This window comes from Lampetra planeri, chromosome 37 (assembly GCF_965212315.1).
Source record: "Lampetra planeri chromosome 37, kcLamPlan1.2.h2, whole genome shotgun sequence".
In the NCBI taxonomy this organism is placed as follows: Eukaryota; Metazoa; Chordata; class Hyperoartia; order Petromyzontiformes; family Petromyzontidae; genus Lampetra; species Lampetra planeri.
In genome coordinates this window covers 9,721,839-9,740,280 of record NC_136143.1, presented here as the reverse complement: position 1 = coordinate 9,740,280, position 18,442 = coordinate 9,721,839, and the positions used below count along the sequence as shown (strand labels likewise).

The 18,442-nt window shown below is 48.1% G+C and overlaps 2 long non-coding RNA genes across 3 annotated transcripts; one reads left to right on the top strand and one right to left on the bottom strand.

Moving 5' to 3' along the window:
- Nucleotides 1-780: 780 nt before the first annotated feature.
- LOC144731061 (uncharacterized) lies at nucleotides 781-7,400 on the top strand. The gene is made up of 2 exons (XR_013587891.1): nucleotides 781-3,236; nucleotides 3,828-7,400. It is a non-coding gene; the product is annotated as an uncharacterized LOC144731061 (long non-coding RNA).
- On the bottom strand, nucleotides 6,914-16,602 carry LOC144731062 (uncharacterized). Of its 2 annotated transcripts, XR_013587893.1 has the most exons (4): nucleotides 16,390-16,602; nucleotides 14,094-14,260; nucleotides 12,241-12,278; nucleotides 6,914-7,306 (listed from the first exon to the last, which is right to left on the bottom strand). It is a non-coding gene; the product is annotated as an uncharacterized LOC144731062 (long non-coding RNA). The 2 variants fall into 2 exon arrangements; XR_013587892.1 differs by lacking the exon at nucleotides 6,914-7,306 and having other exon boundaries at nucleotides 11,238-12,278.
- Between the last annotated feature and the right edge of the window lie 1,840 nt (nucleotides 16,603-18,442).

Genomic DNA, 18,442 nt, shown 5'->3' with positions numbered 1-18,442 from the left:
CGGCGTAGAGCAGCTCCGCCAGGCGGGAGTGAGCCAGCCGAAGTCCCTCGGCCGACGCATCCCCCCCCTCCTGTCGTAGCGGCGCGGGTGTACTCGGCCCCGGCTGCTCCGATCCGACCTCGGCCATCTCTGGTGGTGATTCGGCCGCGGTGTCCTCCCTCTCCGACTCCCTGGTACGTGTCGTCCCTCGTGTGTCCATCTTTGGACGTTTTACTTCTGACACCAGATGTAGTAATTACTCAGGAGGCTTGACGACGGGATCGGAGGCACACTTATTTATTAACACAACTTGTATACAGTTAGCGAGTATACACAGGACCTAAGGGGTAACGTCCCCTTACTCGGCTAACAGGGAGACACAACATCTAAGCCCCGCTAACCTAAGCCCAAGTCCTCCACTAGGGAGCTAGGGGAGGCTACCTGTCCCAGCCCTGGTCAAGCTGGGATCCGACCCCCTGAGTTCCCAGACCTGCTCGTCAGTCTGGGCTCTCGGGGCCACGCCACCGGCTTGCCCTGGTCGGCCCTGATAAGGACAGCGAGCCAGGGGAGCTCCGGGGCCTATTCTAGCTGGTCTTCCGTCTTCGCTGGTTAAAGCTGATACCTCGACCTCGAGCCCTCCGGCTCACCCCCTCTTATAGTCCGCGGCCCCCCCGGGAGGGGCCCGTGGGGGATGCAGGTGCGGACGTCGGTGTGGCCACCTCCTATGTGTACGGCCCTAACCACGCCCCTTGTGTTTGTTTGCCATCCGCTCCCATACACAATTACACCTCTACAAATGTATCGGCTCGGCAGTGTCAACAACGGTGCATCATCAGCACACGTGCGCACCCAACAACAACAACAAAACACGAAGATCGTTTTTTGTTAACACTGAGTTGAACATTTTTCGATTTAAAGCTTTCGTGGCTGCGGGGATTCATCTTCTTGGTTTTTTCGGTAAAGTCACGTAGAATTTCTACGTGACTTTACCGAAAGAACCAAGAAGATGAGTTGAACATATTTAATTAGTAAGTAGTCTGCTTTGTTTAATTGATTGAACAATCTGTTTTGTACTCATTGGTTCTTTCGGTAAAAGTCACGTCGGTAGAAATAAAATAAAATAAAACGAATCAGACGTTTCGATCGCAACATAAGCGATCTTCATCAGGTGGGACAACCACAGCAAGAAAATGCTCAAGTCGGCGGGAGAGCTGCCGTGTTTTGTATAGACGGCATTGTTGTTGTTGTGCTGTGGTTTTCTTATCAGCCCTCTTGGGTGTCCAACCTCAGCTGCGCGCCTTTTCACCTTGTTTCGTTTCATCCGCACTGGGGTTGTCTCACACGCGTCTCCCTTTTTGATGCGAATAATAAAAACTAAATCGTAAAAAAAACCCACAATCTATATAATATATAAGAACGGGAGACAGAGCAGAGCCTCACCATTCTGGCGAATTGCCCGATGATGCTGGATGCATTTACCAGCGAAACGTCGTACTCAAAAATTGTAAATGTTGTGGTTTCACGCTTCAACACACCGGTGGGCTAAAGTAGTGAACTATTTGTCTTTTGTCAACGTGACACTTTTTTACTGATTGGCCGTGTCGGGTGGTGGAGGGTTACGACACATTTATAAATAACGCGATCTAAACCCAAAAACGCTGATTATGAATAATATTGGTCGCGAAAGCCTACGTGTTAAACTGACACACAATCTGTTTTCTTAAAAAAAAATTTTTATTAAATCGCCCGGACCTCCGTTGCCAACCCTCGGTTATAAACGGCCCCACGGCCACGGGTTGTGTGGATCGGCAGGCCACGCGCAGCGCAGTGATGGGTACCGGGGACTTTGAAACTCTTCCGAGACCGTCTGGCTCAGTGGTTATTCTCAGCCTTGTTTTGGCTACTGCACCACCTTGTTGAATTGAGTTTCAACCGAGTACCCTATGATGAGCGTCAATGTTTTAACTAATTTCGTTAATTTGTGTGAAGTATCCTAACTTCGGGAGTAACTGCTGGTTGCTCTCGGAAACCGCATCGTTTATTTCTAGATTTGATGAAGGAAGCTTGTGTTGCCTCCGAAACGTCGTGATTTTATTTAGTTGTTTTCATTAATTTTATTTTATTGATTGTTTTACCTACGTGACTTTACCGAAAAAACTAAAGAGTATGCACATTGTTTAGGATCGTCGAGTTTAGAAAAAGGCGATTTTATATCACGTTCCAGGTTTCCATATGCATTTAAATATTATCGTAGTCATTGCATATCGGCAGATTCACGCAACGTGATTGTCCCGCAATGACTCTCACGTGTGATGATAGAATTCCACGCGTTTGTAAATCTACTCGCGTAACCACGTGGGGACGTTGCCACGTGGAGACCTCCAGGAGTGCGCGTGCCCCCGGTTGAGAACCACTGGTCTGACCGGTGTGGAAGAGTAGGCCAAATACCTTCGAGAGCTTGTGAAAAAAAATTACTATAAAGCTCAGTGGATCTTACTTGGCAAATTTATGTTTAATAGCTTAATAGTTTTAGTTTTTTTCGTGCAGCAGTATGAACCTGGCCAAGGCAAGTATCAATGGTGACGTCCGAACCAGTCCTCAGTTTCCTATTCATATTCTTAGGTTTCTTCTGTAAAGTCACGTAGGTAAAACATTAAAATTAATAAATGTAAAATAAAATAAAAATCACGACGTTTCGGAGGCAACACAAGCTTCCGTCTTCAGGTGGAACCGTCACAGCCACGACAGCTGTATCAAGTAAATGAGAGATTACAAGAGCTACCACTCCGTATATATAATGGTTGAAGAGGGGAAGGGCCAAGTACGGCACACTTTTTATTAATATGGTAAGGTGAGGCTTAAGACTAAGAATAGACTGCATAACAAAAGGCTGAGCCTCAATTTCCTACCAAACCTTTACCAATCCGCCCTGAGCAGCCTGGTGAAGTATTCTCAATTAACGCTGCCCTCGCCATGGGGAGGGGGCCTTCGTCCAGCAGTGGAATGACTAAGAGCTTGAATGTTGTTTTGTGGAATGAATGAATTCGCAGGCGGTTCGTGACGGAACGAGGTGTTGGTATTTCACAATGTTCGCTATCGCGAACAGACATTGAGCAAAGCTGCTGCTGCTGCTGTTGATGTTAATCTTAAAGGAATATTCAGTTGCCCGTGATGGGCATTTCATTTGCAGCCGTTCGGATGAAGACCCTTGCCACGCCGTGTCAGCAAGGCAGTCGTGCAGGAGGGGGGCGGCGTGGGTGAGGGGGGTGAAAGAGTGGGGGTGTCTGATCTTTTGACCATACTTCACCACACTGATCAGTGGTGTGTGGTTGGGGCAGGGGCGAGCGGGCCCACTCTTGTTACCCACGGGCCCGGAATGTTAACTCGGGTGGCCGGGTTCGTAGCGCAAGCGCACGACTCACCACCCCCTGCCTACTCCACTAGCGTCGTTTGTTTTCCTTTTGAAAATATTACTGGGGTCTAAATTTCGATTTAAAGCTTTCGTGACTGCAGGGATTCATCTTCTTGGTTCTTTCGGTAAAGTCACGTAGAATGGAAATAATAAAATAAATAAAATAAAACATAATAAAACAGTATAATAATATAACTATAAAAAAATATCAATAATAATTTATTATGCTTTATTTTATTTATTTTATTATTTCCATTCTACGTGACTTTACCGAAAGAACCAAGAAGAAGAAGATTATTGGGGGCCTCACAGTACCTGTATCCCTGGGGCCTACAAAGTCTTAATGATGCCCTGGGTGGGAGGTAGGGGGTTGGGAGGGGATCCCACTGGAGTTGTTGTTGTTGCTGCTGCTGTTGTTGTTGTTGTTCGCTGCCAGTTGAGCAATGGTGAATGGAACGGCTGGCGCGTGTTGCTTGCGCAATGCGCAAGGCGCCTCTCGCGGGCTCTGCGTGCGCAAGACGGTGGAGGCGCTGCTGGAAACGAAGCCAACTCAGCAAATCGCGTAGAGGGGGCCCCGTGTGGTTCAAGGGTTGCCCCAGATTCATACAAAAAAACACATTTTTGTCTATCACATCAGGTTTTTGAGATATCAAATATTGCATTTTCAATAAAAATTGCAGAAGGAAAATATTAAATAGATGTGTATATCTGCATAAAATTATATTATAAACACACTATCCTAAAAATACAGCACCATATTTTAACACTAAAGCAGTCACTGACTCGCAACAACTTGCAATCATAAGTGACAGAGTTAATTTCGGGTAAAATCAATGAAAATGGGGTATGCCGATAGCATAAAAATTAGATGTGATAAAGCAAATCTGAGATCAGATTTGGAATCAGCACCCTGAAATTTGTCTAAAACAGCTGCAAAAGTCCAGGCCAGAATTTTTTTTTGTTGACCAGTGTAATAAGCTCATCATTGTAACAACATTGTTACCATTGTTTTGATTAGTCGATCGCCTTCATTATTTCAAACAAATGTGATGCGAATTAAGATGTATAATTTAGTTGTGGGTCGATCGCGTGAGCACAATGCCAATGTGTGTGTGTCGTACACCCTCCTCCACCCCAACACAAGCCAAATAGAATATAGTTGTCACTTGAACTATACTTATAGAGCTATATAGCTCAGTGGGCCTTAGCTGGTAAATTAAAAATAAAGTTAAAATCATGTTTACATTAACCACACTACTTGCAGTCAAATGCAAACAAAAAACAATACTCTGATAATTTATGCATTGGACCATTTGAGACAAGGCTCTAAGAAAAGCTGTCTCTGGTGTGGACCAATCAGTTTCACGGACAATGCATACATTATCAGAGTATTGTTTTTTGTTTGCATTTGACTGCAAGTATTGTGGTTAATGTTAACACGATTCCTTGCAAAAGGTATCAGTTTTGTTGCCAGAAAAAAGGGGTAAAACCTTATTAGTATATGTTGGTACTGGCAAAGGAGGCCTCGTGATGAAAATGTACTGATGTTTGTTTTTAAACCTCATTAGAGCCACACACTGACACGTGCAATGCTTACACACAGACACACTACACCGCTCTCAGGAGTACCAGACAGCACGGGCACCATGCAGCAGCATCACTCACTCACAGGGACAGCAGAAACAGCAGCAGTAGCTGTTGCTGCTGTTTTCAAATCCTGCATGTGGCCGTGAACCCCCTCTGTCATTGAGGTCTGCACAGATCGGGGGGTGGTGGCGGATGGGGGGGGGGGCTCTCGGCACAGCAACGTTGCCTCCTCTTCCTCCGGCAAGCGGAACATCACACGACTCATCTCAAGTTCATTTATTAGGTATAGCCCTGTGAGACATTCGGCTCTTGAATCGGGTGCAACCGCAACAAACAAAAAACTAAAACATGAACAAGAAAACATCTTAAAGTGACTAAGTGCAAACATAAAATCCAAGAAAAAACAGCTAAATATTGCAGAAAAAGCACCGTACATCAACGCTGTGTGCAAAAATCGCAGTGGGATGCAAGTCAAATAACAACAACAACAACAACCACAAGACAACTTAGATTAAGGCCATCAGTCTAACTCCGTAATACAACAAACAAACATGGCCAAACCAAAAAACGTTTCGAAAATCACCAAAATAAAGCCATGAATGCAATGGAACAGTGATCATAGGAACTGTCACCGAATTTTCACAATAAACGACGTGAACAACATGTACCACCAAACCCTGCAGCCATAGCTGGCTGCATGAGTCACTCCACAACAGCAGGAGCATCAGTCGGAGTATCAACATTTTTCAATGCACCTTTAAGATCAGCACACTAAATCAAAACACAGATCATACTTTGCAGTGATCATCCGGAGCGAAACATTGTATTTTAGGCCACTGAATTGCAGTAGCAGCTAGGGGTGTACAACTCCTCTAAAGCATCTAAAAGAAGTCGGTAGGTGTCGCTACGATGCTGCTGAGTAGGCCCTCCGAAGTCAAAGACGTTCTTAGGTTTTTTTCGGTAAAGTCACGTAGGTAAAAAAATGTAATTCATAAAAGTAAAATAAAAATAAAATAATTTTATTTCATTTAAAAAATAAAATATTTATTTTATTTTATTTTAATTTTTATTATTTTTATTTTTTACCTACGTGACTTTACCGAAAAAAAACACCTACGAATATGAATCTTTGCAATCACGAAAGCTTCAAATCTAGAGTCAAAGATGTGGCTCGACAAATGTGCGCGCGCAGCATCCCGAATCCCGTAACGGTGATCGGTGATGACAACTGCCGCGTTGCAAGTGGCGCACACGCACACGTAAGAAACAAACAAACTAATACAACTTCTTGGTTCTTTCGGTAAAGTCACGTAGAAGGGAAGTATTAAAATAATAAAAATAAAACATAATAAAATAAAATAATATAATAATATATTATTATGTTTTATTTTTATTATTTTATTACTTCCCTTCTACGTGACTTTACCGAAAGAACCAAGAAGATGAATTCCTGCAGTCACGAAAGCTTTCAATCGAAATTTAAACTAATACAAGTAACACCTTCCTCCATAACGCTGGTGTTGCCTTAATTGGGTTAGATATATAATACGCCACGTGTTCAAGCAGTCACCATTCTTCATAGACGAGGGTGGTCCATAAATGACGTCACGCGATTTTGGACGATTTTTGACCCCCCCTCCCTCGTCACACGGCGTCACAAAAAGTCAGACCCCCCCCCCCTCAAATGTGACGTCACAAAGCTCTGCCCCCCCCCCCCCCCAAAACCATATTTCAATTTTGAAAATAAAACATGCTTCAAATCGCTTTAAACTCTTGTCATTGAAGTGCGTATTTAATGTGGCGCTGCACTCTGATGTTGTAGGAGAAAACATTTATTTAAAAGTATATTTAATTAAGCAGAATGTGTTGTCTATATTTATTTAAAGTTGCGCATTTTGACGTGACGTCACATTTCTCACCCCCCCCCCCCCTCGTCACAAATGTCTGACCCCCCTCCCCTAGGTGCGTGACGTCATTTATGGACGGCCCCTTAATGATGAAGCACGTTGCTTATATCGGCCGACTTACGCCCGTTGTAGGCAGCAGAGGGCAGTCTCGCCAACTCGATTGTAACGCTCTGCAGTGCTGTACTGCACTTCTATGCGCCCGCGTGACATTGTATGTACCGCCACGCATGCATCGACCCGTACTGACGAGGGTTCTTGTAGGCCCTGGGCGCTTGTGTCTCGTTTGGCCTTCAGTGATAAGTCTCTACAGCTGGCACTGCTGCTGCTGCTTCCCCGTGTCACGACTATTGCAGCTGTCGCTCTGCTTGTTTCAGGTGTAGGGCAACAAGGCCGCCTTTGTCTTCCCTTGCACTGCTACTCTCTATTGAGAATGAGGTTTGTGCGCGGGGGGGGGGGGGATACAATTCGAAGATGTTATTTGCTAATTTTGCAATTTATAAATCTTGAAAAGTTCATCGCCGGTGTTAATTTATCTCGCCTTATGAAAAAAACGACTGACACGACTCTGCCTCTTGGTATATACACTGTGCCTATCCTTGCTGTATAAATATATTGATTCAAGAAGATATTTTAGTTACATTTTTATAATACATACAAACAAAAAACCATGGTCAAAATGTGTTTTTGTAAGCCCTAGGCACAGTGGCCCTGGTGATTGAGTGAGTGGGTGAATGAGTGAGTTAGTGGGTAAATGAGTGAGTGGGTGAAGGAGCGAGTGAGTGGGTGAAGGAGTGTGTGTTTTCGTAGGCCCTAGGCACAGTGGCTACTGTGGCTTATTGGATAACACGGCCCTGGTGATTGAGTGAGTGGGTGAATGAGTGAGTGGGTGAAGGAGTGAGTGAGTGGGTGAATTAGTGAGTGGGTGAATGAGTGAGTGGATAAATAAGTGAGTGGGTGGCTGGGTGAATGAATGAGTGAGTAGGCCCAGTGCCCACTGTGGCCTATTGAATAACACGGTCCTGGCCAAGGCAGCGTCAAATGTTCAACCCCCTCGCCTCCCCATGTCAAGCGCGTCTCAGGCCGGAGCGCAGTGCGCTAACCACCGCACCGCCGCTCCTCGGGCACCAACGCTCATTCAGTCGGACGTTGGTAATTGATTCAACAACAACAACAACGAAACCGGCGAAGAAGTTGGGAGATGGAGATGATTGTCGCGGAGGTGCTGGCAATGTATCTTTGATGATGCAGGCCGCTGCTGCTCTCCACATTCAGGGGGCGGGGCCGTGTATGGCCAGATGGGCTTTGATCGTGTGGCCCTCTTGGCCCCAATGAGCTGACGGGGCAAACGGCACTTCATAGGAACCTGGAGCAGCACCCAGCACCCCCCACACACATCCCCTGCATGTGCCCCCTCCACCACCACCACTTCCACCACTTCCACATGCCACTATCACCACCACCACCACTTCCACTTGCCACGATCACCACCACTACCACCTCCACCACCACCTACAGCCCCATCTCTCTACCACCACCACTTCCACATGCCACGATCACCACCACTACCACCTCCACCACCTCCACCACCACCTACAGCCCCATCTTTCTACCACCACCACCACCACTTCCACATGCCACGATCACCACCACCTCCACCACCACCTACAACCCCATCTCTCTACCACCACCACCACTTCCACATGCCACGATCACCACCACCACCACCTCCACCACCACCTACAGCCCCATATCTCTACCACCACCACTTCCACATGCCACAATCACCACCACCTCCACCACCACCTACAGCCCCATCTCTCTACCACCACCACCACTTCCACATGCCACGATCACCACCACGACCCCCATCCACCATCATCACCCCCCTTCATCACTACAACGCCTTCAACCATCACAAACCACCATCACCGCCACCATCACCGCCACCATCAAAGACAAAGATCCCCCGTATAGCCTCAACAGACTGTTGGGGCAAGTGCTGTTAGTGAGCACCTGTGAGTGACAGAACGGCTAACATCACGCCGCGCCGCCTTTGTCTCCCTAGTGTTTTACACACCGCACCAGGTACTAATTTCAGGCTGAGTCAACCTAGGGGAGACCCAGGACCGATTCAGATAATCGTCACCGGTGTTGGCTGTGAGCGGAAATCGATCTGGGGTCGCCGGGTTCGTAGCGCAGCGCGCTAACCGCTGCGCCACCGCTCGCCACCACCACAACTCTCTCCACCATGACCACCACCTTCACTACCACAACCCTCTCCACCATCACTACTACCACCCCGGCCATCACATTCCACCACCATCCCATCCCACTTCCCTCCATCACTACGTCGACCAGCACAATGACACCATCACCACCATCATCACCAGCACAATGACACCATCATCATCATCACCACCAACACAATGACACCACCACCATCATCACCAACACAATTCCATCACCACCATCATCATCATCACCATCAACACAAGGCCACCATCACCACCATCATCTCCCCCACCACCAGCACAGACCACATTTCACCACCACCCCTTTTCACCAGTACCAGCTCTACCACTACCACCTCAACCACAACCACCACGGCGCTTGTGCCATGCTAGGTGCACATTAAGGCCACGTGAAGTGTCGAAGGCCCTCCGGCAGGAGGTCACGGGTCGACTGACTGTGGTGACTGGCAAATGCACCAACTGTGCTGCTATGGCAAATATCCCCCGTGTAGCCTGAACGGACTGTTGGGGCAAGTGCTGTGATCGAGCAGCACCTATGAAGGCCGGCACTGTGGAAACACGAGGCGGGGTGGGTGGGGTGGCCAGCACCACGACCTCCACCACCAACCCCCATGACCACCACTCCCTCCGCGTCTGCTCTCTGTGTGTGTGTCTCTCTGTCTCTTAGAGGCTGGGCGTGTCACGCCGCTCTTAATGAAAGGGTAGCAGTGGCAGCAGCAGTTGTTAGCGAGTCTCTGTGACTCGCGATGCGCCTGTGATGTTGTCGCTGACTGCACGGGTCGTGCCGCCGCTGCTGCTGCTACTGATGATGCTGCTGATTACTCGTAGGTGGGCAAATGCTCTCTCTCTCTCTCTCTGCCTTTGTAGTGAGGGTAGCAACATGGCAGGGCAGACAGAGACCACGGGGCCCACCCGTTGGCATGGAGCGTGTGCGTTTGTGTTGTTTTGTTTGTTTATATCCGTGTGTGGTGCGTGCGTGTGTCTAGTGAGGAGCGGTGGTGTAGCGGTTAGCGCGCTGCCCGTATAAACACGGCGACCCGAGTTCGATTCCCGCTCACGGCCAACGCCAGTGACGATTATTTGAGCCGGTCCTGGGCCTCCCCTAGGTCGACTCAGCCTCAAACGAGTACCTGGTATGGTGTGCAAACATCGCCGCTGGGGAGACAAAGGCGGCCGGGCGTGGTGCTGCTACTCCTCAAGATGTGGCAATGCCAACACCAGATGCGTTGGCCTGTACAGAATATTGGGGAAACCATCCCCCTGTCAAACCCCTCGTCAGTGCCCTGCCTTATTACAGACCAACTCAGACCTTATTGGTAACCCCCGTGCACTTATAAATCTCAACGTTCATCTTACAAAGTGCCATCAAAAGGGAAAAACACAAACAAATAGACAAAGAAAATATTCTAGATTTGAAGCTTTCGTGACTGCAAGGATTCATATTCTTAGGTTTTTTCGGTAAAGTCACGTAGGTAAAACATTAAAATTAATAAAAGTAAAATGAAAACAAAATAAATAAATAAAAAAGCAAATATTTGCCCGTATTGAAACGCCTTACGCCGTATGGACCTGAAAACTGAATTTCCCCGTACAAGAATACGGAGGAAAGCGTGTGGGTTGACAGGCATGGAAAAGACTCAGTGTAGAGGTTGGACAGGAGACGCGATACGGAGAACACCACCTTGTGCCAACACCAGATGCGTTGGCCTGTACTACTGCACTAGGGTTGCCACATCTGAGGTTACAAAAAAAAAACGCGAAACATGTCACGAGAATAATAATAATAAGACGATCCCACGTTAGGGGCCGTCCATAAATGACGTCACGCACCTAGGGGGCGGGGGGTCAGACATTTGTGACGATGTGTGACGATGTGTGACGAGTGGGGTGGGAGGGATTTGAGAAACGTGACGTCACATCAAAATGCGCAACTTTAATAAATATCGAATTGTTATAACAACACTAATTGTTATAACAACACTCCTACAACATCAGAGTGCAGATAGTGCCCCACGAAGAGGAACACCTGGGACAACCGGAATAGGTGTTTTTGTGTGTCTGTGTGTGTCTCTCTGTGTGTCTCTCTGTGTGTCTGTGTCTCTCTGTGTATCTGTGTGTGTCTCTGTGTGTGTGTGTCTGTGTGTGTGTTTGTGTGTGTGTCTATGTATGGTTGTGTGTGTGTGCCTGTATGAGTCTGTGTATGGGTCTTGTGTCTCTGTGTGTCTCTGTGTGTGTGTTTGTGTGTGTGTCTATGTATGGTTGTGTGTGTGTCTTTTTGTGCCTCTGTGTGTGTGTTTGTGTATGGGTCTGTGTGTGTCTCTGTGTGTGTGTCTGTGTGTCTGTGTGTGTCTCTCTGTGTGTGTGTCTGTGTATTGGTCTGTGTGTGTCTGTGTGTGTGTTTGTGTATGGGTCTGTGTGTGTCTCTGTGTGTGTTTGTGTATGGGTCTGTGTGTATCTGTGTGTGTGTCTGTGTATGGGTCTGTATGGGTCTGTGTGTGTCTGTGTGTGTGTCTGTGTATGGGTCTGTGTGTGTCTCTGTGTGAGTCTGTGTGTGTGTGTATACTGGGGAGCGGTAGTGTAGTGGTCATCTGCGCTATATACCCGGTGACCCGAGTTCGATTCCCGCTCACGGCCCACACCAGTGACTATTATCTGAACCGGTCGTGGGCCTCCCCTAGGTATCCTCAGCCTCAAATGAGTACCCAGTGAGGTGTGTAACCGTCGCCACAAAGGCGGTCGGGCGTGGTGCTGGCTACCCACCCCCTCGTGTGCCGTTCCGGCCTTCATAGGTTCTCGCTAACAGCACTTGCCCCAATAGTCTGTTACAGGCTATACGGGGGATCTTTGTCCACTGAACAACACAGCGGTTCCGCAAATTAAGACCACTCCTGCCCCCCCCCCATCACACAACTAAGGCCGCTAAGGCCACGATACAGAGACGTCGCGTGCCCGCGCCTCTCGTCAACGCGGCGTTCCTAAATCGTCGCTGCTCCAAGTGCATCTTGTGTTGTTGCTGGGCCGTTCGCTTCGCTTTGCCCATCGGTGGTGTAGCTTTGTCGCGACGACGCGGCGCTGACGTTTCGCGCTCGCATTCATAGCTTACCCTGCACGGTATCCACGCCGCAGGCTGCGTTCCTCCCTCTGAAACAAACAAACAAAAATATTTGTAAAAAAAATATTATATTATTTAATTATATGATATTATTTTATTATTTGATTATATTATTTTATTTTATTATGTTTTATTTTTCTTATTTTATAATTTCCCTTCTACGTGACTTTACCGAAAGAACCAAGAAGAAAAAAAACACAAATATCCCACCCCCAAAAAGTCGGAGTACTAAAGGAAGTTGGCGCGCCTATGAGCGTGTTGTAATTACCGTGAGCGGGCGGGCGGGCGAGTGGGTTATGAGTGATGAGCGCGGCTGTTGGTCATTAAGGGACAGCTCGCGCGGAGCAGGAGGAGGAGGAAGTGGCATGGAAGTGGCATGGGGGCTGTAGATCCTGGGAGGCCATAAAGAAGCCGATGTCCTCCCGCTAAAGTCCACTTGGCACCTCGCTAATGCTGGCGTCTGCCGCTGCCCATAGATTTCTGTCACAGGGTCAATAAACATCGCCTCCCCTCCAACATCGTCACCTCCCTGCACTTTCTCTTCATCAACCCCTGCATTAATTGAACCGCCCTGCCCTAGTGTATAGAAATAACCAACACGCGATAAAGAATAACGCGTTAATTACATTGGCCTGCTCTGTGGATTTTAGGCCAAGTCTCCTATTCATATCCGTAGCAGCGATGTCGTTGATTTATCATGGGCGTTATACCTTTAAGAGTCATCTCTGCATTCGGTTATTGCAGCCAACAATCCCTTGATTAAAGTCGTTGCCTCTCCAGCAAAGCGTTACTGAGCCTCAAAACTCGTTTTTGTTGTTGCAATTCACGTTTGACCAATTCATGTTTCAATATTATTAATGTCATCTACCTTTGCAGGAAAAATGTTCGAAGAGTTTCAAGATGGTGTTTTGCTATCAGGATTGAGCGGTCATTGAGATGTTTAGCCAGTTTCGTTTTGAAGGAGTGTGGGGGCATACCAGGAGATAATCAAAGATCCGCACAGATGGATTTGCGAACCCACTCTCTGTGCCACCTTTATCATGATCATACTGCCAGCCCAAAAGCTCGAGAATCTCACTGTTCTTTGTGATCTCTGCGTAATCCATCAACTCTGTCACCAACATACATGCCTGGTTGATCTTTTTTAATTTAATATTCACTTATAAGACCAAAAGAGATTGACAGCTTCATCGGATTACTAAGGTATACATAAATCTCCTGATTCTGCAGCTACCCAGAGCTTCCCAGCAGTAATGTACTGCCTTTAACGTGGACGTCCATAATTATTGCAATTAAACGAAAGGGAATAGATGTCGGCCGATGGGCTTCCCAGAACCGATACTAATCAGCAGCAATCGTTGAACAAAGCAAACTCAGCAGAGTTACAATTGTTAAACTTTACCGCTGGGCTGATGGCCAAATGCTATTGGATACGACACTCTACACGACGGGGCCGTGTATCTATTCCAAAAAAGATAAATATAATTAAAACTATATTCTTAGGTTTTTTCGGTAAAGTCACGTAGGTAAAAAATTAAAATTAATGAAAGTAAAATAAAAATAAAATAAAAATCACGACGTTTCGGAGGCAACACAAGCTTCCGTCTTCAGGTGGAACAGTCACAGCACGATAGCTGTATCAAGTATCAAGTGATACAGCTATCGTGCTGTGACTTTTCCACCTGAAGACGGAAGCTTGTGTTGCCTCCGAAACGTCGTGATTTTTATTTTATTTTACTTTTATTAATTTAAATTTTTTACCTACGTGACTTTACCGAAAAAAACCTAAGAATATGAATCCTTGCAGTCACGAAAGCTTCAAATCTAGAATCATTAAAACTTACTTAAGTTGATTTTCGTCTCTCCACGTGAAAGAAAAGAAACTTGTCTCTCGGCCCCATGGGGGTTTTTTCCGATAAATATTCGATCATTATTCAGCATCCTCTTCCAGGACGGTTCTGTAACGCAAGGTGGGTTCCGAATGGCAGTCTCTTCATCTCGTGACTTGATGCTAACACACAAAAAACACGATTTGAATATAAACGGGAGAATACGACTACATGACAAACGGCCGAGAGCAACCTGCCCTTCAACACGTAGCATCTGCAAGCAGAAATCAACAAATAGTCGGTATCCCGTCGACGTCTTTGATTCCACATCGCTCCTCGCCGTTCGCCCCCTTTGCTCTGCCTTTCGGATCCTGCAACTGTTGCGCAGCTGACACGCCCAGCTTCAAAGGTCTTGCCTGTGCAGTGTCCCACCATCTGGCTCGAGGCCTTCCCCCCCCCCTCCTCTTTGACACATCCCTGAAGCCCGTCCCACCACATGGCTCCAGAACTTGTCCGCTTGGGCACCGCGTTTCCGGCTGCCACCCTCCAATGACTCTGTCGGGCACATTGGCCCTCCTGCCACTGTCCACCACACGTGTCTCCACTCCCCTCGATGGCATCCGATCTCAGGGATCTATCCGTGCATTATTCCGTCTGGCTCTCACCCCCCCCCACACACACACATCGGAGCCTTCAGATGTGCTGACGGTTCTGCCACGGACTGACTGCCAAAGCGCCGTTGTTGGCAAAGCAGGCCAAAGTTAAAGGGGAGGTCACGCTGAAGCTGACTCTGCCGCCGTTGTTGTTGCGTTGATTAGGAAGAAACTGGGAGCTATTGCACTGTCACAGAGATGTTGAAAACTCATTTCTTCAGAACTGATTAGCACGGTTGGCTACGTACGGTGCAAAAGAAACCCCCCGCCCACCTCCTACGCATTTCACAAGTAGTACTAATCACATATCGGCATTTCCCATAAATATGCTAAATTATTCTTGGTATGCAAATTCTTTTGTCAAGGCGCTCTTCGCCTTTCAACCCAGCTTAAATATACGCTCCAAGCGTGGTGGTGTTTCATTCAGATGCTGTCTCCCCGACAGACCTGGTCTTCACCTGAGGACGGCTGCTTGCGTTGTGGCTGAAACATCGTGAGAATTATTTTATTATTTTTATTATTATTTTATTGTTTCCCTTCTACGTGACTTTACCGAAAGAACCAAGAAGATGAATCCCTGCAGTCACGAAAGAAGCTTTAAATCGAAATTTAAGTTCAACATAGTACATATATTCGACTCTCTCTTTAACCCCTCTCACGCTTCCCTCCCAGGGTGGTCACCCTTTGAAAACAAAAATCGCTCTCCCGCTCCATTGGTTCCCGACACCGGGTGAACAGACAGACACGAAACTAACACCACGATGCCACGTCCATCTGCAGTGCTCGCTTCCACTTCATCAGCACGGTCGGCTACGTGCGGTGCGAAAGAAGTTCAACACACGCGCACGTGACGGTGCATCAATTGACATCGTTCCTCACGGCTCACGCCATGACATCGAGTCAAAACCCGTGCCGGATTATCCTCGTAGCAAGAGTAGCTACATATGTAGATACTTTTACAGATGTAGCTACTACATATGTAGTAGTAGCTACGGGCCCCGCACTTTCAAGGGCCCCGCGCTAAACGCTTTCAAGCTATCAATCCCGATTCAGTGATTCTGCACTTGCTCTATTAATATAGTACTATACCGCCTTCAACTTTTATGAACGACTGGGTGTTTAAGGTTAGCGATTTGTCGTATTATCTGGCTGTATAGCAAATGAAAAAATACAATTACTTTACTATGCAAGTAAAAAAAACGTGTTTGAATATGTACGTGTTTTTATTTTATTTAAGGCCCCTTTGTAACATATGCTACAGGCCCCGCACTATAGCTTCATCCGGCACTGGTCATAACCTGTTTAAAATGTCGCTTCACGTCAGCGTTCGTGCGGCTCTCTGCCCCGTGCAGTAAACACACAGACGCCGCGGGCTCCCAGCCTCCAAGGCCGACGTGGCCGCAAGTTGCCTCCGCCGATCCTGCCCCGACATCTCGAGCGACCGCAATTCACCGACAGTCAAAGGGCCCACGGGTGGACGGGGGGTGTGGGTGCCTTCTCTTCTCGCGTCTTTGTTAAGTAACAGCGAGCGTTTTGCGATAAACACCCCAAAAGTGATATCACCCTAGGGTGCGGATGGGGGGGGGGGCTTTCGCGTCCTGAAGCAGCAGACATTAAGAGGCGAGAGAGAGAATTACTTTGCGCGATAATGGCCTCACCTCTGCTGACCCTCTGCCCATCTCCCACCGCTCGATACCCTCCTCCTGCTCCTGCATGCAGCTCTGGGCCCAGACACTTGCTGCGTCCGCTTGATTCACTCATTTGTAACGGGGCAGCTTTACGAGCCCTGCCTCGGTCTGGGAGAGAGTTTAGTGTCTCAAGTGCTCCGGTTAGCCACCGCCAACCCAACCACCCCCTCCATCATCATCTCGCTCACCCCCCCCCCCTAAGGACCGGCTTAAAAAAAAGAGGTAATTTCACGCCACTCACTCTGTACGAGTGGGTGGGTGGGTGGGAGCGAGAGCAGAAAATTGGTCGCTAATGCGTCCTGGGGACACCTCCAATTCCCCCCCCACCCCCCACTCCCTTCGTAAGCGTCGCCCTCGCAGCAAGCGAGGTGGTGGCAAACTCCGCGCCTGATGGCTGAGTTATGGAAATGCGCGCGGCTGCATCGTCGTGAAAGCGTCGCAAATCGAAACCTCTCCACACCATCCCCCCCACCCCTCCCTGGCACGCGCGCACGCAAAACAAAGACAAAGATCCCCCCTATAGTCTGAACAGACCGTTGGGGCAAGTGCTGTTGGCGAGTAGCACCTATTGAAGGCACGCACGGCACACGAGGGGGTGGCGTGGCCAGCAACCACGCCCGCCCGCCCTTGTCTCCCCTGTGGCGATGTTTACGCAGCGCGTACTCATTTGAGGCTGAGTCGACCTAGGAGAGGCCCAGGACCGGTTCAGATTATCGCTACTGGTGTTGGCCGTGAGCGGGAATCGAACCCGGGACGCCGGGTTCATAGCGCAGCGCGCTACCCGCTACACTTCCACTCCACACGCACACAGACACACACGCACAAACACACACGCACAAACACACACGCACAAACACACACGCACACACAAACACACGCACACACACGCACACACACGCACACACACAAACACACGCACACACACACGCACACACCAGAGGTGTGGACTCGAGTCATGTGACTTGGACTCGAGTCAGACTCGAGTCATGAATTTGATGACTTGCGACTCGACTTGGACTTGCATAACAATGACTTTGTCCCACCTATGAGATGTGGACTCGAGTCATGTGACTTGGACTCGAGTCAGACTCGAGTCATGAATTTGATGACTTGCGACTCGACTTGGACTTGCATAACAATGACTTTGTCCCACCTCTGGCACACACACAAACACACACACACATACACGCACACACAAACACACGCAAACACAGGCACACACACACGCACACACACGCAAACACACACGCAAACACACACACGCACACGCACACACACACAAACACACACACACATACACGCACACACAAACACACGCAAACACACGCAAACACACGCACACACGCAAACACACACGCAAACACACACACGCACACACACACACGCACACACACAAACACACACACACATACACGCACACACAAACACACGCAAACACACGCAAACACACGCACACACACACGCACACACACGCAAACACACACGCAAACACACACACGCACACACGCACACACGCAAACACACACGCAAACACACACACGCACACACACACACGCACACACACAAACACACACACACATACACGCACACACAAACACACGCAAACACACGCAAACACACGCACACACAACGATCTCAATAACAGCGCGCGAGTGAATCTCTTGCGCGTCGCTGAGATGCAGCAGAGTTGGTGGACTAGAGTCATGACAGGTGGACACGGATTGGTGGGATTATTATGGAAGACTCGGGTAGCTCAGGTTTTCGTGCGTTGTTGATGTCATTACCATTATTTTCAAATCGATCTAGTCGTTGTGAATGTAATCACCGTCAGCATGTGACACGCGTGAGAGTGGCCCGCTACCCTTTGTTCTTTCGGTAAAGTCACGTAGGAAGAAAAGAAAAAATAAAATAAAACAAAAAATAAAACATCACGACGTTTCGATCGCAACACAAGCGATCGTCCTCGGGCTGAAAAAAATAATCGAGCAGTGGAACTGCTGAACCCAAGTCATCACGAACCACA